Source organism: Apodemus sylvaticus, chromosome 7 (genome assembly GCF_947179515.1).
Source record: "Apodemus sylvaticus chromosome 7, mApoSyl1.1, whole genome shotgun sequence".
Classification (NCBI taxonomy): domain Eukaryota; kingdom Metazoa; phylum Chordata; class Mammalia; order Rodentia; family Muridae; genus Apodemus; species Apodemus sylvaticus.
In genome coordinates this window covers 47,739,734-47,765,164 of record NC_067478.1, presented here as the reverse complement: position 1 = coordinate 47,765,164, position 25,431 = coordinate 47,739,734, and the positions used below count along the sequence as shown (strand labels likewise).

Here is a 25,431-nt window from a genome sequence, read left to right as displayed (position 1 = left end):
CTTCAAGTGCAGCTGCATTTATTTTTCCACATGGAAAAATTTGCATACACTTAATTAAAATAAACATTTAACGATTCTATTTCTAATTATACCATAGTAGCTTTTTAAGCCAACAATTACCTTGAAACAGTAAGAAAGTCTACATTAAGAAACAAAACTGGAAAAAAGAAGAGATGTACTTGGGAGGTAGTTATGAAGGGAGCTCGGAGAGTTGTTGGATGGGCAAGTGGGAATATGATTTAAATACATTTGCACACAATCTAAGTATATTAAGTAATTGTATAAAACTATCAAAGAATTTTAATAAAGAAACCTAGGATCTGAGGAACTAAGGCTGCAAATAGGTAGCCTGCTGTTCTATGTTTATTTCAAGTGTGAAAGAACAACCAAAAAGAAAGCAGAGGTCATTAAGTTTCTTTTCGTTGTTTTGTTGTTGTTGTTGTTGTTGTTGTTGTTTTACGGGAGAAATGAGTCTTTGTTGTTGTTAGATAGGTTTTTTTGTTTTGTTTTTATTTGTTTTTTTTGTTTTTTTTTTTTTTTTTGTATCCTGACAGAAAAACAACCAAGGTATAAAAGATCATCTAGACAGACTCTGGACAAAAAATAAAAAGAAACAGAATCCCAAAGAAGTAGGTCCAGTGCTCTGTTGAAGTCTGTCATTTGTCTCAGAATTTCCCCCGAATGCTTTGCTGACTGAGCTTTATAGCCCATGAGGTAGCTAACCACAGAAGAGAGACTTTTTTAAGTCCTTCAGCTGTGATATGGGAATTGATTGGCAATGGATCATTAAAATGGCTTCATCTCTTGTTACTAATCTATAATAGACCTACCCAATGTAACTTGTTATTCTGTATTCTGTCTCACCAGGTTCAGACAGATAGTAACTAGTGAATCTACTTCACAGATATTAAGAAGATAAAAGGTGATCAGAGGAGTCCACCCTTCCTCAAAAGCTGGTGAGACTAGAATTGACATCCCACGGTTCAATGGGGACAGTTCACATGAGTCATGACAGGAATAAAAGGGATAAAAATTATGGATCTCATTTCTTGATGGCTCCCGTCTCCGATCTTGCTCTTACTTTTCAGACTTCAAGTCATCGCTTCCTTTAGTCTGAACAGAGACCTAATTAGTCCTAATCACAGAATATGGAAATTTCCATTGACTTTTCACCTTAGTGAGATTTGAGATGTTTTAAATCATACAGCAATAAGCAAACCTCAGAGGGTCACTGTGTTTAAAGATGGTTCCCAGAACTGAATGAGACTTTCCACACTCTGAAATATTCTGCTCTCTCTCAGTAAATACAACACAGAATATTAAAACTCGTTCTTAATGCAACAGATTTCAGTAGCACTTTGGAAATCTTGGTGCTATTTCAGTGTGGAGATCAATTCAATATAACCTTTGATTGAAATACTGACTTTTCCAACAAAAAAATGATGTTGATAAAATGATAATGCAAATTTGAATAGCACCATTCCTTGTCAAGTAAATGCCCTCCAAGCCTTCCACAAACTTGCTATTTTACACATTATGTCATGTATGATTTTTTTTTGTGTGGAACTCTTTTACTATGATAAGCACTGCAAAATGCTGTGCGTACACAGATAGTCAAAACTGCCTCCTGAAATAAACATTCAAATTTCTTCAAAAATAAAATTAAAATTTTATATTCTTTTCAAGCTACTAATACATTATATTTGGTAATGGCCATTCTAAGTCTTAGCATGATCTGGAAACAGTTGACCTTCTTTATAAAAGCAACCTTGAGAACTACAGAAAAGTTGTGCCAAACACTTTTGGGATTCTCCTACTCTCAAAATTTACCACTTTTCAGAATAAAATTGAAACTCAAAGATTTAATACATAACTTACACACAGTAAAATTCACAAAGTTGCAAGTATTCATTTTACATTTTGCACTACTGTAATCATAAAATGTATAAATGTGTCTTGTTAGGTATTTTGCAACTAATAACCTGAATGATGATGATCCAAGATTGAATGATGCTAAAGAAAAGTACTATTTATAAAATATCTGATACAAATATTTATTTCTATTAACATTACAACAGGAAAGTATATGTTACCAAACTATAATATTTCAGAGGACAGTTTTAGACAATACTCAGAGGCTCTTCTTTCTTTCCATCTTGTTTGAAGTCTGTTTTCAGCTTCTGCTTCTGCTTCTGCTTCTGCTTCTTCTTCTTCTTCCACCTCCACCTTATTTTCATCATTCCCTTCATTGCAGCATCCTCTTGCTCTTCTCCTTTCTACACTCTTTTCCACCATCCTTCTCCTTTCCATCTTCCTGATGCAGATTTTCCTTTCCCTCTTCCTCATGCTGACCTTCCTTTCCCTCTTCCTCATGCTGACCTTCCTTTCTCTCTTCCTCATGTTGACTTTCCTTTCCATCTCCTCATACAGATCTTCCTTTTTGTCTTCCTTCTTTCCCTACTCTTTGCATTTCTTATCATCTTCCTCAGTTTCCTCATTCAGTTCTTTTACTTCTTCCTCTGTTTCAGCGTCCCCCTTTGTCACCTTTCTGTTCTTCCTTTTTCCCATCACCCTTTTCTTTACCATCCTCTCCTTTTCATTGTCTCCTGTCTCTTCATCATCTTTGGCCTTCCTGGCATCTTCACTTTTGGCTGCACCTGGTTTCTCTTTTTGGCCTTCTCCTTTCCTTTTCATATTCTGCTTCCTCACCATTATCCATCTTCATCTTTCTCCACATCTAGTTTATCATCTTTGCCTTCTGCTACCACTGCTTCTTTCTTTTCTCCTTCACCTTCTTCAGTGTCTTCATTATCTGTTCTTTTATTTCCTCAGCTTCAATTTTAGGATTGGGTGCCTCAATAATTTTGGCTTCTCCACGTTCAGCCTTGTCCATGTTGTATTCTTCTTTAACATCTTCTGGCTTTATTCAGGAATTGTTATGGTACCTGCATCTTTGTTTTCTTCCATGACATTTTGTGGTCTTCATTTTCCTTGAAGTTGATGTGCTTCTAGGTTTCAACTCCAGTGAAAAGTGCACAGGCATAGCGGACAATGGGGATGATCTTCTCTTTGGCTTCTGGCTTGCATCACCTGCTGTTGGGCCTTATTTGGCCAGATGCTGAGGCCTAGTGAGGGAGCCTGAGCCTTTTAGAACCCTGTCTTTGTCACTTCCCTACTGGAGTGACTTAGTGTGATCTGCTTTTGCCTTTGCCTAGCTATTGCTGATGTTGAATGACTTTATTGGCCCTGTCAGTTACCCTTCCCCCACCCCCTAGGTCATCTCACTCTACCAGAAATCCCAACCTCCTTCCTCAACCCTATCTAAACAAGAGACTGATAGAATAAAATGAGTTCCTGCTTTGACAGACTTCCAGGCAGGGGTGGTTATTCTCTGGATGCCAGGAGATCTGAGCCACAACACTCACCATCCTGCTTCAGTTCCCAGAGAAACTGGGTTCTCTCCTCTTGCTTAGATCTGCCAGCAGAGAGTCAGCAACCTGCAGCCTTCTTTTGGGCATTGTTGTTGCTCTCTATAGGAGAGCCTCAGGCAGGAGGTAAAAAGAAAAATAAAAGAAAGTAAAAAGAAAAAAAGAAATGCCAAGAGGGGTCTCTGCTTGACTGCTCACAAGCAACTGAGTTTCCAATTGTCATGTATCATTTTTATTCTTCCTCTTTCTGTCCCTCCCTCTGCCCCTGTCTTACCCTGCCCCTTCACCTTCCTCCCCTCCTCCATATTTCTTTCCTCTCTCCTTTCTTTCCCTTCCTTCCTGCCTCTATCTTTCTACCCCATTCTTTTTTTTCCAAATTTTTATTGATATATTTTTTATTTACATTTCAAATGATTTCTGCTTTTCTGGGTCCCCACTCCCCTCAAGTCCCATAATCCCTCTTCCGTCCCCCTGTTCTTCCATCCACCCCTTCCTACTTCCCTGTTCTGGAATTCCCCTATACTCTTGCACTGAGTCTTTCCAGAACCAGGGGCCACTCCTCCATTCTTTTTGGACATCATTTAATTTGTGGATTATGTCCTGGGTATTCAAAGTTTCTAGGCTAATATCCACTTATCAGTGAGTGCATACCATGATTGATCTTTTGAGACTGGGTTACCTCACTTAGTACGATGTTCTCCAGCTCCATCCATTTGTCTAAGAATTTCATGCATTCATTGTTTCTAATGGCTGAATAGTACTCCATTGTGTAAATATACCACATTTTTTGTATCCATTCCTCCGCTGAAGGACACCTAGGTTCTTTCCAGATTCTGGCTACTACAAATAGGGCTGTTATGAACATAGTGGAGCATGTGTCCTTATTGCATGCTGAAGAATCCTCTGGATATATGCCCAGGAGTGGTATAGCAGGGTCCTCAGGAAATGTCATGCCCAGTTTTCTGAGGAACCGCCAGACTGATTTCCAAAGTGGTTGCACCACCTTGCAATCTCACCAGCAGTGGACAAGTGTTCCTCTTTTTCCACATCCTCGCCAACACCTGCTATCTCCTGATTTTTTGACCTTAGCCATTCTGACTGGTGAGGTGAAATCTCATGGTTGTTTTGATTTGCATTTCCCTAATGATTAATGATGTTGAACATTTCTTAAGGTGTTTCTGAGCTCTCCGAAGTTCTTCATGTGAAAATTCTTTGTTTAGCTCCGTACCCCACTCTTAATGGGGTTATTTGGTTCTCTGGGTTCTACTTTCTTGAGTTCTTTGTATATATTAGATATTAGCCCTCTGTTGGATTTAGGGTTGGTGAAGATCCTTTCCCAGTCTGTTGGTTGACAATTTGTCCTTTTGACGGTGTCCTTTGCCTTACAGAAACTTTGTAGTTTTATGAGGTCCCATTTGTCAATTCGTGATCTTAGAGCATAAGCTATTGCTGTTCTATTCAGGAACTTTTCCCCTGTGCTCATGTCCTCCAGGGTCTTCCCCAGTTTCTTTTCGATTAGTTTCAGTGTGTCAGGTTTTATGTGGAGGTCCTTGAGCCATTTGGAGTTGAGCTTAGTACAAGGAAATAAGAATGGATCGATTCGCATTCTTCTGCATGCTGACCTCCAATTGAACCAGCACCATTTGTTGAAAAGACTAACTTTTTTCCACTGGATGCTTTCAGCTCCTTTGTCAAAGACCAAGTGACCATAGGTGTGTTGGTTCATTTCTGGGTCTTCAGTCCTATTCCATTGATCCGCTTGCCTGATATTGTACCAATACCATGCAGTTTTTATCACTATTGCTCTGTAGTAAAGTTTAAAGTCTGGGATACTGAATCCCCCTGCAGTTCTTTTACTGTTGAGAATAGTTTTAGCTATCCTGGGTTTTTTGTTATTCCAGATGAATTTGAGAATTGCTCTTTCTAGCTCTATGAAGAACTGGTTTGGGATTTTTATGGGAATAGCATTGAATCTGTAGATTGCCTTTGGCAAGATGGCCATTTATCTATATTAATCCTGCCAATTCACGAGCATGAAAGATTTTTCCATTTTCTGAGATCTTCTTCGATTTCCTTCTTCAGAGATCTGAAGTTCTTGTCATATAGGTCTTTCACTTGTTTGGTTAGAGTCACCCCAAGATACTTTATGCTGTTTGTAGCTATTGTGAAGGGAATCATTTCCCTAATTTCGTTCTCAGTCTCCTTATCCTTTGAATATATAAAGGCTACAGATTTGCTTGCATTGATTTTGTAGCCAGCCACTTTGCTGAAGTTGTTTATCAGCTGTAGGAGTTCTCTAGTAGAGTTTTTAGGGTCACTTAAGTATATGATCATATCATCTGCAAATAGTGATAGTTTGATTTCTTCCTTTCCAATTTGTATCCCTTTGACTTCCTTATGTTGTCTAATTGTTCTAGCTAGGACTTCAAGAACTATATTGCAAAAATATGGAGAGAGGGGGCAGCCTTGTCTAGTCCCTGATTTTAGTGGGATTGCTTCCAGTTTTTCTTCATTTAGTTTAATGTTGGCTAGCGGTTTGCTGTATATTGCTTTTACTATGTTTAGATATGGGCCTTGAATTCCCGTCCTTTCCAAGACTTTTAGCATGAAAGGATGCTGAGTTTTGTCAAATGCTTTTTCAGCATCCAATGAAATGACCATGTGGTTTTTTTCTTTGAGTTTGTTTTTGTAGTGGATTGCATTTATGGATTTCCTTATATTGAACCATCCCTGCATCCCTGGGATGAAGCCTACTTGATCATGGTGGATGATAGTTTTGATGTGTTCTTGGATTCATTGGGCAAGAATTTTATTTAGTATTTTTGCATCGATATTCATAAGGGAAATTGGCCTGAAATTCTCTTTCTTAGTTGGATCTTTGTGTGGTTTTGGTATCAGCGTAATAGTGGCTTCGAAGAAGGAGTTGGGTAGTGGTCCTTCTGTTTCTATTTGGTGAAAAAGTTTGAAGAGTATTGGTGTTAAGTCTTCTTTGAAGGTCTGATAGAATTCTGCACTGAAACCATCTGGTCCTGTGCTTTTTTTGGTCGGAAGCCTATCTATGACCTCTTCTATTTCTTTAGGGGTTATAGGTCTGTTTAGATGGTCTATTTGATCCTGGTTTAATTTTGGTAATTGGTATCTGTCTAAGAAAATGTCCATTTCCTCCAGATTCTCCAGTTATGTTGAGTATAGGTTTTTGTAGTTGGATCTGATGATTTTTTGAATTTCCTCTGTTTCTCTTGTAATGTCTCCATTTTCATTTCTAATTTTGTTAATTTGGATACTTTCTCTGTGCCCTTTGGTTAGTCTGGCTAAGGGTTTATCTATCTTGTTGATTTTTTCAAAGAACCAGCTTTTGGTTTTGTTGATTCTTTGTATGGTTCTCTTGGTTTCTACTTAATTGATTTCAGCCCTGAGTTTGATGATTTTCTGTCTTCTTCTCCTACTGGGTGAAATAGCTTCTTCTTGTTCCAGGGCTTTCAGTTGTTCCGTTAATCTTCTAGTGTATGCTCTCTCGAATTTCTTTTTGGAGGCACTCAAAGCTATGAGTTTGCCTCTTAGCACTGCTTTCATTGTGTCCCATAGATTTGTGTATGTTGTGCCTTCATTTTCATTAAATTCTAAGAAATTTTTGATTTCTTTCTTTATTTCTTCCTTGACCAACCTATTATTGAGTAGAGTATTATTCAGTTTCCATGTGTATGTGGGCTTTCTGTTGTTTTTATTGTTATTAAAGACCACTTTTAATCCATAGTGATCTGATAGGAGGCATGGGATTATTTCAATTTTCTTATATTTGTTGAGGTCTCTCTTGTGACCAACTATATGATCTATTTTGGAGAAGGTACCATGAGGTGCTTAGAAAAAGGTATATTCTTTTGCTTTGGGATGAAAAGTTCTATATATATATCTGTTAACTCCAATTGGTTCAAAGCTTCAATTAGTTTCACTGTCTCCCTGTTTAGTTTCTGTGTTCCTGATCAGTCCATTGGTGAGATTGGAGTGCTGAAGTCACCCACAATTATTGTGTTATGTGCAATGTGTACTTTGAGCTTTAGTAAAGTTTCTTGTATTTGGGACATAGATGTTCAGGATTGAGAGTTCTTCTTCTTGGATTTTTCCTTTGACCAGCAATTAGTGACCTTCCATGTCTCTTTTGATGACATTAGGTTGAAAGTCAATTTTATCTGAAATTAGAATGGCAACTCAGGCTTGTTTCCTGGGACCATTTGCTTGTAGAATTGTCTTCCAGCCTTTTACTCTAAGGTAGTTTTTGTCTTTGACACTGAGGTGTGTTTCCTGTATGCACAAAATGTAGAGTCCTATTTACATAACCAGTCTGTTAGTCTATGTCTTTTTATTGGGGAATTGAGTCCATTGATGTTAAGAGATATCAAGGAGTAGTGGTTATTGCTTCCTATCATTTTTGATTTCAATTTTATACTTGTGTGGTTATCTTCTTTGGGTTTGATGAAAGAAGTTTAATATCCTGCTCTATCCAGGGTATAATTTCCCTCGTTGTAATGGTGTTTTCCCCCTATTATCCTTTGTAGGGCCGGGTTTGTAGAAAGATATTGTGTAATTTGGTTTTGCCATGGAATATCTTGGTTTCTCCATCTATAGTAATTGAGAGTTTCGGTGGGTATAGTAGTCTCGGCTGGCATTTGTGTTCTCTTAGAGTCTGTATGAGCTCTGCCCAGGATCTTCTACCTTTCATGGTCTCTGGTGAGAAATCTGGTGTAATTCTGATAGGTCTTCCTTTATATGTTACTTGCCCTTTTTCTCTTACTGCCCTAAGTATTCTTTCTTTGTTTAGTACATTTGGGGTTTTGATTATTATGTGACTGGAGGTATTTCTGTTCTGGTCCAGTCTGTTTGGAGTTCTGTAGGCTTCTTGTATATTCATGGGCATCTCTCTCTTTAGGTTAGGGAAGTTTTCTTACATAATTTTGTTGAAGATATTTGCTGGCCCTTTAAGTTGTAAATCTTCACTCTCATCAATGTCTATAATCCTTAGATTTGGCTTTCTCATTGTGTCCTGGATTTCCTGGATATTTTGGGTTACAAGCTTTTTGCATTTTGCATTTTCTTTAACTGTTGAGAACATGTTTGCATGTTCTTTACCATGGTTTCTATGGTATCTTCGGCATCTGAGATTCTTTCTTCTATCTCTTGTATTCTGTTGTTGATATTTGCGTCTATGGTCCCTGATTTCTTCCCAAGGTTTTCTATCTCCAAAGTTGTCTCCCTTTGTGCTTTCTTAGTTGTTTCTACTTCTGTTTTTAGATCCTGGAGGTTTTTGCTCTGTTCTGTCATTTGCATGTTTGTGTTTTCCTCTAATTCTTTAAGAGATTTTTGTGTTTCCTCTTTCATGACTTCTGCCTGTTGATCAAAGTTCTCCTGTATTTCTTTAAGTGATTTTTGTGTTTCCTCCTTATTGGCTTTTGTATTCTCCTGAATTTCTTTCAATGATTTTTGTGTTTCCTTAGTAAGGGCTTCTAATTTTTGATCCATTTTCTCCTGAATTTCTTTAAATATGTCCTTCATGTGTTCCTGTACCAGCATCATGACCAGTGATTTTAAATCCAAATCTTGTTTTTCTGGTGTGTTGGGGTATCCAGGACTTGCTAATGTTGGAGAATTGGGTTCAGATGCTGCCATAATGTCTTGGTTTCTGTTAGTAATGTTCCTACATTTGCCTTTAGCCGTATAGTTCTCCCAGGTTTTAGATGGTCTTATTGTCACTGGCTGGTGCTTCAACCTACTGTGGATCTTTAAGGTTACTCTGCAACACTGGATGACTGGGTTTCCTCTGGCACAGATTACTGATATGCTACCTTCCTCTTTTGTGTCTTTGGAGCCCTTCTCAGTCTTGCCTCAAGCAATGTTATACTTAGGTTGTCAAGGTCAGCCAAGTGTTCTCTGTCTGCTCTATTATGGAGCAAAGATGTTGTGGTGGGGGTCACTCCCTCTGTTGATTCTCACATAGGACACAGGTCCTGTGATGGACTGGCTTGCAGATGAACCACCTATGTGCTCAGTTCCTGAGTGCAGGCAGACCCCTGTTGGTTTGCACTACCAGAAATCTAAAGCTCAGGGTGATACAGTACCTAGTGATCATTTTCTGTACCGGCAGGCAGCGAGTATGGCCACGGGGCTTCTCTCCTTCCGCAGCTCCCTGAGCAGGACACAGGCCTTGAGCCTGGCAGGCTGGCAGACAAACCAGCCTATGTGCTCAGTTCCTGAGTGCAGGCAGACCCCTGGCAGTTTGCACCACCAGAAATCTAAAGCTCAGGGTGATACAGAACCTAGTGACCTTTTTCTGTCCCGGCAGGCAGGAAATATGGCCGCGGGGCTTCTGTCCTTCCACAGCTCCCTGGGCAGGACACGCCCCCCCCAGCCCAGTGGGGTGGCAGACAAACCCACCTATGTGTTCAGTTCCTGAGTGCAGGCAGACCCCTGGCGGTTTGCACCACCAGAAATCTAAAGCTCAGGGTGATACAGTACATAGTTTTCGACCCCTTTCTACCTCCTCCTGTAAATCTTTTTATTATCATGTATTGATTAATTGATTGATTGAACAAAACAATAGGATTCATCATAACATTTCATACATGTATACATTTTGATCACCTTCAATCTCTGTTATCATATCCTGCTCCCAACCCCAACCGTTCCCCCCTCCTCTACCTCTGAAGCTTTCTTCTGCTTTCATCTGTATCTTAATCATTTCCTTTATTTATTATTATTATTATTATATGTATGAATACATGTAGATATGTAAGTGTGACCTTATGAGTCTGTATAGTATTGCACATATGTGTATATTTTTAGGAATGGCCATGTGGTATTTAATATTTAAGTATGGAACTAATCTTTGGGGAATACAGATTCTCCCTCTCTCAACAGTCATTAATTGCCTGTGACTCTTCATCTATGAGAAGCAGGCCCTGTGAGAGTTCTCCCATCCACTTTTGCATGTCAATTAGTGTTTACATTGTTCAGGTTTTGTTTTCTTTATTATGTTTCTGAGATTTCATGCTTACATTAAGAGCCAGTATCACAAATAAGAGTTTTTGAGTTGTTGATCAAGGGAATCTAAGAGAACCCAAAAGGAGTATAGGTTACTGCCATTTATTTTGATTATTTCCCAGAAATTTAAGTCAAGTTCATATTGATGAAGACAGCACTCAATTTAGAAAAAAGACCTTTAAAGAATCAAGCTGTCCTTAAATCAGAAACTTTTTCAATGTAGACTAGTTCTCTTAGTACTGGAAGATGATATGCAAGTTAGTAAGACAGAAAGGCAGTACTCCTACTCATTGATGATGCCTGTGAACCAAAGCAATGACCAGCAGAGCAAGACATATCACAAAAGGGCCACAGTGACCCTTATGTCTTGGGGGTAACCACAAACTCTCTAGTGGAACACAAGAAGCATTCAACAGGAAGAAACTTCTACTGCTATTTTTCTAAAGCCATGAAATTTGTAACTTCACTTTAAATACTTATCCTTATACCAAAAATAAGTGTAGTAGACTCTCCATGATAGAGTCTGAGTTTTGCAAAAGACACCATTAGAGAAAGTCACAACTGGTCAAAATACAGGTAGCAAGTGACTATGGGTGTTCAGCTTCTGTTGATGTTCCTATAATTCCAAACCTATACCCAAGGTTCAAGAAAAATCCAGGAGAAGGGGATGGAAATGTTTTAAGAGAAAAAGAACAAGTTGTCTGCTGTGAGGTTGTGTTTGATCTCCATCCTCTCACTTTCTTCATTCCTTTGTTCTTTCCTTCCTTCTTTCCTCTCCACCCCTTTCCCTGACCTTCCTCTTTATTCTTCTTTGTTCTGCTATATATCCCATGCTGACCTGGGACTCACAAGCCTCTTGTCTCAGGCTTCTATGGTACTGGGATTATAGGCATGGGCCACAGTTCTTGGATCATCATACACTTTTTAAATGAAAATGAAATTAATTTAAACTTAGTATTCATATTATAGGAAAGATAGAAACATACTCTAGAACACAGCATCTAAGAGAGAATTTCTAGATTGTGTTGTGAGACTGGAAGACACCTATTGGAGGAAAACTAATTTGAATCTAAAGAAAGTGGAGAAGTACCTCCAACATAAGATGCAAGCATTTGTATTTGAGCATCCATTGGCAACTTTCCTTCTTTAGGAATACTGTCATCTCTGCAGAGGGAGAACTGCAACAAAAACTCAATTTCCAGGGAGTTAGGAGTAGGAGGCCAGATAGTGGAGAGATGGAAAATGCAGTTAGTAGAAAACACACAACACTAAATATGGACTGGAATCTAAGTTAACAAAAGGTCAGCTACACCTAAATCTCTCATTTGGAAATCTTTTAATATTATCTACATTAAAAACATGCCAGAGCATAAACAGTAACAGAATCAATTAGAATAGCTTCAAATCCAGTACTGAGGATATCAAGGTGCTGTTCAAACTCAGAAGTGTAAAGAGTAGAAATTGTGCAATGTGGATTCTGTCTGTTTAGATTGATCTTCAGATTAATTGGCAAGTTCTCTACTATGAAAGTCATGAGAGTATATACCAGCTGCCTTCCAGAGAATTGGTTGTAAATGTTAATTCTTTTTTTAATATTAGAGCAATGAATTTTAATTTGTTTTCAATATTTAGTCAGAAATTTATTCTAGCACTTGAAACATAGAAAATAAAAATTTCTTAGACACACAAAAAAATTTAGACATTGATTAAGATTTTTCATGTGTTTTTAAACATAAAAGCTTACATTTTTAACCCCATACTGTCTTGGTTATGACTGATTACTTCTGCAAAGCATTAGAATTGTTGATTCCAGTTGCTACATATAACAACAAGTCTAACGAGTCATTGAGAGGACATTTATCTTTAAGTGTTGACTTAAAATCTGACTATGTCTGGGAATTAACAGGTGCTCAAGCTTTTTGCTGTGGAAGTCATTTCTGGTCTTTATTTCAACCTATTATTTCCAAAGTTCTCTTTTCTGTCCTGCTGTGGAGAGTTTTCATGAGGGGGGAAAAACAAAAGCCTCCTGATTGTGTCAGGGTTATATTATGCCTGATCACTTCTATTTTTGGTTGTGAGCCTAGCTTTTAACAGCTCAGCTGTTTTTCCAGACTTGCTTGATCACTTAGATCCTTCAATCACAAGAGATGGGAAACTGGTTCTTTGAGGAGGAACACAAGCAGAGGAAGCATGCATTTTTAATTTGTTGCAGGGGTACAGATGAGGAGTTGCCTACTTGGAGTCTCTTCTAGTCTTTGATTAAACATAGACTGAGTTTATTGTCTTATGTGCCCGCTCACTTATAGTAAAGAAGAGAGGAAATGAAGAAAGGAAAGAGAACCTAGTTTATTCCATTACCATTTGGCAAAACCCAAACATGTATTTGAAGAAAAACAGGAAAAGGTATTGTTAAGTTAAATATAATCACTCCCATTTTTAGGGTTTACATTAGAAAAGACACAGCTGCTATGCCATGAATATTTTAACAATTCATTGAGACTCAGGAACTGCAGCCTTCCCAGAAATGTAAGTGGTATATCTGAGTGCAAGAGAAAATTCACCATTGCTTCAGTGAGGTGTGTGTGTGTGTGTGTGTGTGTGTGTGTGTGTGTGTACATGCATGTGTGTGCATATGAGTATTTGTATATGTGTGCATATGAGTGTGTTCACATATGTGTCTAGTATAGTATGTTTTGTCTTTTATAGTTCCCTAATGAGCGACTAATACTAACCATAGGATAACTTCTTCATTTCTCTTTACAACAACTATCTTTCAGAAGTGATAAATATCCTCTCACATTAAGTAGTTTTTCTTATCAATCTAAATTATTTAAAGTCTAGCATGTATCAATAAAATCAAAGCAGTTTTTAAAATTAAGACATTTCACCAAATATATCACTGGTCTGCTAATAAGTATACTATTATGACACTGATTGCAGCATAAACTGTAAGGTGGTTGTCAACTGAGATTTGGGGCATTGTATATATTTAAATTATTGTGAAGACCTAAGCTAGATCTCCATGAAAGTGATTTAAAAAAGTATCTCATGAAGAATATGAATAGTTTGCCAACGTAATTACTAATTTTTTATCTAAATTCTCCCAACTGTGGAAATTATGTTATAAGCTTAAATTCAATACCAATTTCCATAATTATATTTAAACTTTGATATAGATTACTATCCTATTAAATTAATTTCACATATCTGTCCAATTTCTAGGCATGTACACATACCAACATAGATCAGTTACAGTTCATGTATAGAAAAATTTTAGCAGGATGAAGAAAAATAAATACACATGTAAAGTACTCACTGGTAGTATTCCATTTAAATTAAAAAATCAGAGTCTGTGAAAAAGGTACCACTTTGTTAACATTCATTACAAAGATAACAAGAGAGTTCAGACCATGAGCAAATGTCTTGTGTTTAAGTAGGATTGTCCTGGGTAGGTGAGACAGAATGTACCGTGTGAATATTTCCCTGAAGATGAAAGTAGCAAAAATGCACTGAATAGAGAACATTAAAACTAAATGTATGATTGTGATATCATAGTGGGGTGCTCCAAAAAATTTATCTCTTTCATAAAAGCAGTGAGAATATAAGCAAAAAACATGGTCAAAATTAAATTTTTCAAAATTTCAGTAATGAGTACACTTAGAGTAATCCATGCAATATTCATTTAAGAAATAAACCTGCATTGGGTGACCTTTAAGCTCACAGTAAAACAGATGGCCCTGGTTAATCTGGGTTAGTCAAAATACACAGCCAATAGACATGAACAACAAAGATGTGGCAAGGGAGGTTTCTGAGGTTGGGAGAAGGCTGGAGGTAATGGTGGCCAGTATACAAAGTGTACATATTGGAAATTATAAAACACTAAGAGTAATGAAAATGAAAACTGAATAAAGCTAGTATTAAAAAAAAACAATTGACTAGGTACTTTCATGGTATTTCAACTCCCCTTTCTTTCTTTCTGTCCTCAGGTTCAACGTTACTTTGAAAACTATGTTTTGGTAACTGATGGCAATCTGATACACATCAGAAGAGTCAGGTGACATTGGGGATCTAGGAAGCTCCTTTGAGAATGATCATCACTGAAAGGCTTTGATTCCTTTGAAAGGAGACTATCTTTAGTTAACATAGTCAGTGATAACAGATTTTTCCTTCAAGAATTTGTAAAAGTAAGAGTGAATGACATCAATAGTTTAATATTATTATTGTTTCATACTATAGATAATGTTATAGGAGATCAATAACCATTAGAGATTTTAAAAATGGAAAAACTGGACCATAAGATGTTTACATGGCTACTGAAAGAAATCTTTTTAAAATTCTAGAAAGGCATACATAGGTACACAGCTTTCTGTAGGATCATGGTTGTGTGGTTGCTCTGGAAAGAACTAAGAAAGTCCAACATTTTCACTTGATGACTGTTGAAGGCTTGTGTAAGTGGGAAATAAAGCCAGATTCAGACAGAGCTGTAGGCTTTGAAGACAGCTGGAGAAAGATATAGCCAATTATTAGCTGATCAATATACTAGCAGAGCAGAAACTTCATTGGCCACACCACATTCTACACCTAAAATTTAATGCAAGATTTATTAGAGGAGGCTTTAATATCCACTAAAATAATACAAGCAAGAATATTGACAATGAGTTCTTAGCTATAGCATCAGAACTGTAAATTGTGAGATGTTTTTTAACAAACTTAAAAGTTTCTGCACTTCAATGTGTGATCTGCAGAACATGGTCAGATTGGCCACAGAATACAACAAAAATACAAACTACAAAAGGTCTAGCCTCCACAGTATAAAGAATTTTTAGGATTCAACACCATGAATGCAAACAACATATTAAGAATAGGGAAAGGATTTCAATACCTATATATCCAAGGAATAAATACAAACTTTAAAGTATTCTCAATATCATTAATCACAACTCAGCCCAAAAGTCACAGTGAGATACTATTTTAAACATTTCAGGATGTTGTCAAAACAGAAAATAAGAACTGTTGTAGTGGATTTGGAGAACATACATTCTGTAGTGAGACTAAGAAGGCATGAGAAAAACATGAATAATCTTAACAATAGAAAGATGAATATATTTCCATATACAACTATTCATGAATGCTTATTTATAAATTAATTATACATAATAATCATTCACTGGGAAATTTGTAAATGTCCATTCACCAATGAAAACACAATATATACACACACACACACACACACATATATATATATATATGTATATGTATATGTGTATATATATATATATTCATACAGTGTAATATCACTCAAACATAATGAAGCACCAACTCTTTTCTATTGTGTAGGTAAACTTTGAAAATGTGTTGAGACCCTGCATCAGGGACACCAGAGCTTAGGATGATTGATGCCATGTTAGAGTCACTATTCTGACCTTAAAATTCACACTATAGGCCCTAACACCTGTCAAATTGGGAACAAAACCCAATCCATTAAAGACCTACTTCAATAGTTCCAAGAAAGTCCCTAAATGTACTTATCTTGCTTTTGGCTATGGTAGTTCTGCTTCTTACTAACTGAAGTATGATAACCAGGATGTGGTGCTTTTGTGTGTCCATGCATAAAAGATAAGGAAGGGACAGTAATCCTCTGGGCTGCATGATCTGGGCAAGTTCCTCACATGGCCACTTCCTTGTAATAAAACTTTTTTCTTTATTAGATATATTCTTTATTTACATTTTAAATGTTGTCCTCTTTTCTGGCTCCCCTTCCCCTGAAAATCCCATAAGCCAATCAACTCTTATCTGCTTCCCTGTCCTGGTATTCCTTTACATATGGCATCAAGTCTTTCCAGGACCAAGGGCTTCTCCTCCTTTTGGTGTCTAACAAGACCATCCCCTGCTATCTATGTGTCTGGAGCCATAGGTAACTCCATGTGTACTCTTTGGTTGATGGTTTTGTCCCTGGGAGTTCTAAGAGTACTGGGTGACTCATATTGTTGTTCTTCCTGTGGCTCTGCAAACCCCTTCAGCTTCTTGGGTCCTTTCTCTAGCTCCCCCATGGGGGACCCTGTGCTCAGTTCAATGGCTGACTGAGAGTGTCCCTCTGTATTTGTCACCTGGGAGGCTCTCCTAGTGCATATCCATAAAGATTTTCTTGTTTGCTTTAAGAGTGCCCATGTGGTAGTCCCTGGTGAGCTTACTTCACAGCCATCCATCACACAGAAATTTCCTGCATCACATGAGCATATGATCTGAATATATAATAATGTATAACATGTGCCACACATAGAACATAGTAATATATTATGTGGTTATAGGTTATATATTAGTTCATATTTAAGTCTGGAGAATTATTAACATCAGTGTTGCTTCTGGAGTGCTTTTAGTCCTTTTACAGCTTTGATGGTTGCAAACTTTTGCAATTATATTTGAATGTATTGAGTTGTGTACTTTACATGCATGAGTTATATGGTATGTGAGATACATTTCAAAATAACAAAGGTAAAATGACTATGTAGAGATTATGGTTTGGAATGACTGTGATTAGGTAGGTGCACAGAAACTTTCTCTGAGAAACCAAAATTCAATAAAATCCTTGTGAAGCTAGCCACTTGAGAGCAGCAGAATGTCAAAGGAAGAGGTCCATTGTTCCTTCCTGCATTTGTAGTGCACTGGGAACAGATACTTCTGGAGAGGAGGGTTTTTAAAGCTTTGAAAGTCTGAAAGGACTAACTAAGTGGAAGTTCATTGTATAAAACAATAGGTATGGTGAGTAGATAAGAGAAACTCAATGACTATAATATTTATTAATGACAATGTTGATAATCAAAAAAATTAGAGAAAGAACCCTGCTGGGTTAGGGAATTCATATATTAACAAATCCCATTCCTTAAGACTCTGACTTTAATTGGACTATATTGTACAACAATGGAGGCTTTGGCCTTGTAGCAAAGAATAGAGCAATCAGATGGAAATTTGTAGATTCTAAGAGCTGGGCATGATATCTACTGTGGTAGAGCAGCCAGAGGTAACACAAGGTACAAAATGACCTCTTGTCAAACTCCAGTCATGTCAAGAAGAGTCTACGAATTTCCAGGGTTGCCTTCTGAGAAAGAGCTCAGAAGATACATACCTTGGGAGACATCAACCTAAATGAAATAGTACAGTTAAATCACAATATAAAACTACAAATGGGAAAGCAATGAACCATGAAGAGCTAGGCATGAAAACTCAACACTTATATGGTATATTCTTTACATGTTAATTTTTCACCAAAACAATTTGCTTTGCTCAAAGAATGAAGGAGGTATGACCAAAATACTATGTGCAAAATGAAAGACAATAGAAACTGTCATTGAGGAAGTCACACAGTGAATTTAGTAAATGAAGGCTTCAAAGCAGCAATTGCAAATACATAAATTCAAAGAGCCAAGGGAAATCAGGGTGAAACAAAAGAAGTCATCTACCATGACCACATCCCACCACAGGCAAAGATAGGGCTCAAAATGGTGCAAAAGAAACCAAATGTGGAGTTGGAAAGTGTAGTAATCAAGATGAGGGAGTCATGGGAATAGCTCCACAGAGCATTTGAACTCTTAGGAAGAAGGACCCATAAACTTAAGCATTATATTACTAGAGATTTTTGCATTCTGAAGACTAAAATATAAAGGGAGTTTAAATATATATGTATATATATGTATATATGTTTTAATATTAAACATACAGTCAGTCAATAACTATATTAACAAAAGTGTAACAGTGAACACAAATCCATTGCTTACAGCTCAATAGGCCAAGGACCCACAGGCAAATTGGTATAAGAATGCTAGGACCCTCATAAGATAGATGCTGCCACCCACAAAGGCCATCTTGCCTTGTAGCCACAAACGCAATGTTTGCACAGGGGTTTTTGAAGGAATATTAGAAAGATGGACAACAATATATCTAGAAATCCCAGGGTAGTTAAGAGTTCAGGGTGGGCTGTTTTTCTGATGCCAGGGATTCAGTTCTCTACTGGCCAGAAATGTTGAGTTCTGTTAACACACTGAAAAGTTTTCATTAGGAGCTATTGGACTTTGATCATTTTTTCAGGAAATGTTAATCCAGAAGTTAGTTATTAGGATACAAAGGGAGTATATTCCTCAGAGGAAAAGAAATATGGGGAAAAATCTAGAGAAGTAGAGGAACATGACCTTCACCTAGAAGAGTCAAGAGGTAATTGAACAACTGCAGTTGGTGGAAAACACAGTGAAAGGCAACTCTGTTTTAAAAATTATTTTCTATATTCTTTGTTTTACATTCCAAATGATTTTCCCTTTCCCAGTTCCCCCCTCCCCATAAGTCCCATAAGCCCCCTTCCCTCCACCAGTTCCCCAATCAACCACCTCCCACTTCTCTGTCCGGGCAATCCCCTACAGTGATGCATCAAGCCTTTCCAGGACCAGGGCCCTCTCCTTCCTTCTTCTTGGGAATGATTTGATAAGTGAGCTGTGTCTTGAGTAATCAGAGCTTCTGGACTAATATCCAATTATCAGTGACTGCATTCCATGTGTGTTCTTTTGTGAATGAGTTACCTCACTTAGTATGATATTTTCCATTTCCAACCATTTGCCTAAGAATTTCATGAATTAATTGTTTTTAATTGCTGAGTAGTATTCCATTGTGTAAATATTCCACATTTTCTGTATCCATTCCGCCATTCAGGGACATCTGGGTTCTTCCCAGTTTCTGGCTATTATAAATAAGGTTGCTATGAACATAATGGAGCATGGACATGGGGGAAAAGTTCCTAAACAGAACACCAATAGCTTATGCTCTAAGATCAAGAATTGAGAAATGGGACCTCATAAAATTTCAAAGTTTCTGTAAGGCAAAGGACACTGACAAAAGGACAAAATGGGAAAAAATCTTCACCAACCCTGCATCTGACAGAGGGCTAATATCCAATATGTACAAAGAACTCAAGAAGTTAGACCCCAGAGAACCAAATAACCCTATTAAAAATGGGGTACAGAGCTAAATAAAGAATTTTCACCTGAAGAAATTCCGATGGCTGAGAAGCACCTTAATAAATCGTCAACATCATTAGTCATTAGGAAAATGTAAATCAAAACCACCTGAGATTTTTTCTCATAACGGTCAGAATGGCTAAGATTAAAAACTTAGGAGACAGCAGGTATTGGTGAGGATGTGGAGAAATAGGAACATTCCTCCACTGCTGGTGGGATTGCAAGATGGTACAACCACTCTGGAAATCAGTCTGGCGGTTCCTCAGAAAACTGGGCATGTCACTTCTGTAGGACCCTGCTATACCACTCCTGGGCAAATACCCAGAGGATTCCCCAGAATGCAAGAAAGGCAACTATTTACAAAGTAACATGAATTTTTCACTCCCTCCAGTAGAGAGCATGGTCGTCAGAGCCAGAGGGAGACCAGGAGTAGATTGTCCAGCTGTGTGATCTCCAAAATGAATGACTAAAAACAGACAGCAAGCAGAGCTAGAGTGGTGACTCAGTTCTTCATTTGGCAACACAGCTTTAATAATCTCCAAGAAGTTTATCATTTGTACATAAGTTCTTACATATACCGCTATCAGCACCTCTCCTCCCTCCAAAGAGACACAAAGGAAACTTTTAACAGGCTCAAACGAAAGCTTGTTAACCCAAAATTTTATATCCAGCAACACCCACTTCAAAAATGAAATCAAAAGTTATATTCAGATTGAAAAAAAACTGAGACTTTATTGCAAGAAAAAAGTGATTCAGGCAGAAAGAAAGTGATTCCACACAGTAATTTATATCTGTAATAAAGTGAATAGGTAAAATTAATTCATAGAAAACTAGTAAATCAGGTATTGTTGCCTATTCTCTCCTTTCCTAGCTGATTTAAAGACAAATATATGAGAATATATGTCCACAACTATATTTTGGGGTGATAGAATATGGAAATATTATCCCACAATAATAGTAGAAAGCAAGTGAGTTAGGTAAACTTTTTATTGGCACAAGGAAATAACATTCTAATACACAGAGGAAATGGAAGAAAAGATCAGTTGTGAAAGAATGGTTACTACAAAAAAACTGTAATATATAAGTATTTTCTTCTCATGTCTCAACTTCTGTACTGTTGCAATACAGAATAGGTCAATGGGTTTCCAGGATTTGTACTTGTGTAATGGTAATAAATGACAAATGGGGAATAAAGTAAAATCAGAGAAATTTTGTCTCTTCGGTACTGTTAGTTGATTTCATGTAGATCTTGACAAGTTGGAATCTGTACTGTAAGCCACAAAATCTTTAAAAATAGTTTTAAAAGATAATGCTGCATGTAGTTAAAATTCCCTACAACAGTGAATATTTACTAAATGCAAAATATTCATTTAGAAGGTATTTGTACAATGGAAAAGAAGACAGAAGAGAATTAGAGAAACAAAATTTAACAAACAATAATTAATCATTGAGTTTATTAGAAAACATAGGCAATAAAGGGCTTGCTTAGAAGGACAAAGGCCCGAGTTTGATCCACAGAATCTACATTTAAGAAAGTTGGGCATGGAGGCAGAAGTGGGTAGGTAGGTGGGGGAGCACCCTGAAAGAAGATGGGAGAGGGGGGATGGGATAGGGGTTTCCAGAGGGGAAGCCTGGAAAGGGGATAATATTGAAATGTAAATAAACAAAATTTCTAAAATAAATAAATAAGTAAATGAGAAAGGTTGGAAAGGATGACAAAGATTCTGATTGCTGGGAAGGCAGAGATGGATGGTTCTCCAGAGCATCCCCCAACCAGACCTTGGCGAGTTCCAGGTCAGAGAGAGTAACTACTTCAATAAACATAATTTAAAATAAACTGATATCCAAGGAACAAAACTTAACACCCTGGTTTTTGCCTAGCCTTCACATGTAATACATACGTATATTCCTGCTCTCTGATCACACACGCATATGTATTTGCTATCTATCTATCTATCTATCTATCTATCTATCTATCTATCTATCTATCTATCTGTCTGTCTGTCTGTCTATCTATTTATGTATCATCTATCTAAATCTCTTATACATAAAAACAAAAATGAAAATAACATAATTGTACTTATAATATTAGAAGAAAAATTTTAAAACAATCCAATAAAGTGCATGTTTTAAGCTCATCATACTAAATAGTGTGGGAAATACACTTTTGATTCAAATATACAGTTCTATTCAAACTAGAAGGCAAAGAATATACATATCACATGTACAGTATGTACAAAAGAGCTCAAATGCCTCTGCTAAAACTGGTTCATTAGCCAAAATATACAATTACTTTCTAGCAACCAGAAAATGAATAAAGATTATGTGTTCTAGGTATTCAGTTGGGTATTGTTGAATTAAAGAACAGAAATTAATTAATAAAAGGAAAGGTTATTATAAGATACTACATATTATATAATTTCTTTACTGATATGTGCAGAATTAGATCAGTAAGTTAGAGTTTGCTTACAGATTCTATGTATGGAGGACAATGGGGTGACTCTTAATGTAGTTAAGGCTTCTTCTGCATGATTGTTTAATAAGAAGATTGTAAGATTTTGGCATTTTTATAAATTTATAACTATAATAAATATTAACTATATATTTTATATTAATACTCTGTACAGAATACAAAGTATCAGATATATAACTTGTGTGTTCTAGGGGAGATGTGATGATATACTCATCAAGTAGGGAACTGATGAAAGACCAAAGTGTAGAAACCATCAATGTCCAACTTGGTGAACCTCTGGGGATGAACAGGATTTCATACAGGAATATGGATAAGGTGTTACTTACAAGACAAGAATGCCTCAAAGAGAACTGCATTATCAAAATCCCACCCCAGAATTGCTGCAAGATCCTATAACCTGGAAAACAGGAGGGCCTTGTAAACCTGAAGGCCACTCAGCAGCTTGGAGATTGCCTGGTCCTTGCTAGGTTACTCATTTGATCTGAATCTGATTTAGGCAGCTCAAGTGGTCTCTGCTTTTTTATTTATTTATTTTTTTGTTTTCCAATTTTTTTTTTTAGTTTATTGGATCTTTTCTTTATTTACATTTCAAATATTTTCCCCTTTTCATGTCTCCCCTTCAGAACCCCCATATCCTGTCCTTCCTCTCTCTGACTCTATGAGGGTGCTCCCCCACCCACCCACTCCCCGCCTTCCCTTGCCTTCACACCCTGGCATTCCCCTACACTGGGGCATCAAACACCCTCTGGCCCAAGGGCCTCTCCTCCCACTGATGTCCAACACCCACTGATGTCCAACAAGGCCATCCTCTGCCACATACATGGTTGGAGTCATGGGCCTCTCCATGTGTACTCTTTGGTTGGTGGACCAGTCCTCTGGAGCTCCTGGGTGTCTGGCCTGTTGACACTATTGTTCCCTCCACGGGGTTGCAAACCCCCTCAGCTCCTTCAGTCCCTTCTCATGTGCAGATAGTGCTCAGTCTGGATTTAGATAGGCAAGGCGCAATGGTTTTGCTGAGTGGGTGCAGGTGTGTGTCACATAGGCTTCTGTTCCCATGTCTGTGCTTTCTGCAAAATCCCCCCAAATGACTCTGTATTGTGTCAGAGATGAACTCAACCAGCATCTTCACCTGTGACTTACTGACACAAGAGTGGGACTCAAGAAGCGCATACAAACACACAGACTGTGATCTGAAGCAAATCTCTTTGCGTGCTGAAGTTGTAGACCTTAAGCTCCTGCCAGGCTGCTGTGCTTACTTGGAAGCTTGACAGAAAGCATTCTTGGCGGCTTCAAAAGGAAGATGCAGAGTTTAACATATGAGTGAGCTTGTTCCTTGTGATCTATATTCTAATCCTCCTGTCCGTGTCCACCCATTTCCTCAGGTTAGCCAACCTCCTCCTGTGCACAAGTACTTCTTTCCACAAGCACCTGCAGACCCTCTGTGTGGGGCTTCAGGACTAGGAGGAGAGTTCTGAAGGGCTTGCATTCCTTATCTGAGCACTGTGGCATTACAGCTTGGGAGAACCATCACTTCTTACCATTGAGAATAAATTTATGATGACAGTTTCTTTCAGAGGGAGGATAACAAGCCTTGTGCACTAGCACACAGGTGTTCGCAAATGAGACCACCGGCTTGAGACGGCTGAGTCATTACACATTCTCCTTCCATGGGAACAGCGCCAGCATTTATAACTGCCCAAATGTTAAGCTATGTAAAAGCTGGGATAAATAACATTTATTTTTATGATCAGTAGGTTACAATCACAGTGAATTTTAACTAATCCTCCCAAAAACGTAATGAGTCAGGTGTTGACATCCCTGGTTTAAACATAGGAATCAGTCCCTACCAGCTAAAGTCAGGTGGTACCACACAAAGCAAATAATACAAGGATGAAGCCCTAATAAATTTTGACTCCATTTATATTCTCAACGTTATTGAAACGATGAATAAAATAAACACAAAATTGGAGAAATAGTACATGTTTTCAGAAATCATATTTGAAAATTATCTCTTTCTGTATAATTGCCAGATTTGAAGGTCATGAATAAAATACTCGGCTCAGAATGGGAAGACTAGAAAAGAGCATAAAGAATACAATTGAGAAGTGTAAACTTCTATTTTTGAAATTATCTTCCTTACTTACAAAGTAAAGTTATAACCACAGTATAAATCCAGGGAAAAGACTAATTCTGGGAGAAAAGTCAAGAAGACCATTTCATGTTGAGATTAAGTCCAGTGTTCTGAAATAAAGTTCCTTGCTAGGAAATAAGCAGGTATCAACAAGAGAATCAGGATGATGGGCCAATTATAAAACCCATTACATCAGATCTAAAAGGAATATCCACACTATCCTTGCTAATGGGTTTACAATGACTACAGAGAGGGGCTGTGATTTATGTGTCTGTGTAAGCAAAGGAGGTTGTAACATAAGCAAGGAAAGTCTGTGCTTAACTGCCTGTGGAGGGCAGATTAGAAATAACTGAGGTGTCATATTCCACTGAGATTGAGCTCTGTCTGGAATATCACTTCCCTGATCTAAATTTACCTCTTCACAGAACATTTAAACTGATCCTTTTTGGACATGCAGTGATCATATGTAATATTTAAGAGTCTCCTGGCAATAGATATATTCACTTTCTTTTTAGAACTAACTTAAAATATTGAATGAGGTAAGGATGCAAATTTCATTTTCTCTCTTAATTGATGCCATCTATTATTTTTCTAATGGCATTATCAGACACTATGTGTCGGACACATGTAGGTATGGTTGTTCAATTTGTGCCCTGTGTCAGTGCTTCTAAGATTGATAGACATCAACATTTTAATGATTTCTTTTTATCATTTAACTAGTGTCTTAGGGTTTCATTGCTGTGAACAGACACCATGACCAAAGTAACTCTTATAAGGACAGCATTTAATTGGAGCTGGCTTAAAGGTTCAGATGTTCAGTTGATTATCAAGGTGGGAGCATGGCAGTGCCCAGGCAGTTTTGATGCAGGAAGAGCTGAGAGATCTACATCTTCATCTGAAGGCCCCTAAGAATAAATTGGCTTCCAGGCAGCTAGGACAAGGGTATTAAAGCATAGGCCCACAGTGACACAACTTCTCCAATAAGGCCACACCTACTCAAACAAGGCCATACCTCCTAATAGTGTCACTCCCTGGGCCAAGCATATATAAACCATTATAACTGGAGAGAACAATTTTCAGCCATTTTGTTTATAGTTTATACGTTTCTGAATAAATTTTAAAATTGTGTTTCAAAATTTAAATAGTATTTTTTACACTGCTACTGTTCAAAATCCAAAGACAAGGGTATTCCATAAAGATTTTTATATCTCTTTTTGTTTGTTATCCTCCTAGATTCACGACAACTTCTAAACTAAGTATCAATTGCTATGTCAAACAATGTCTTCTTGCACAAAAAGTGATTTTAAATGATACCTTTGACACATAACCATATTCCCCAAAAAGCATTCATTTTAGATATGAGCAGCT

The 25,431-nt window shown here is 37.5% G+C and overlaps 1 pseudogene; it reads right to left on the bottom strand.

The window, feature by feature from the left end:
- Positions 1 to 581: 581 nt before the first annotated feature.
- Positions 582 to 25,431, bottom strand: part of LOC127689697 (high mobility group nucleosome-binding domain-containing protein 5-like) — a 133,089-nt pseudogene continuing 108,239 nt past the window's right edge.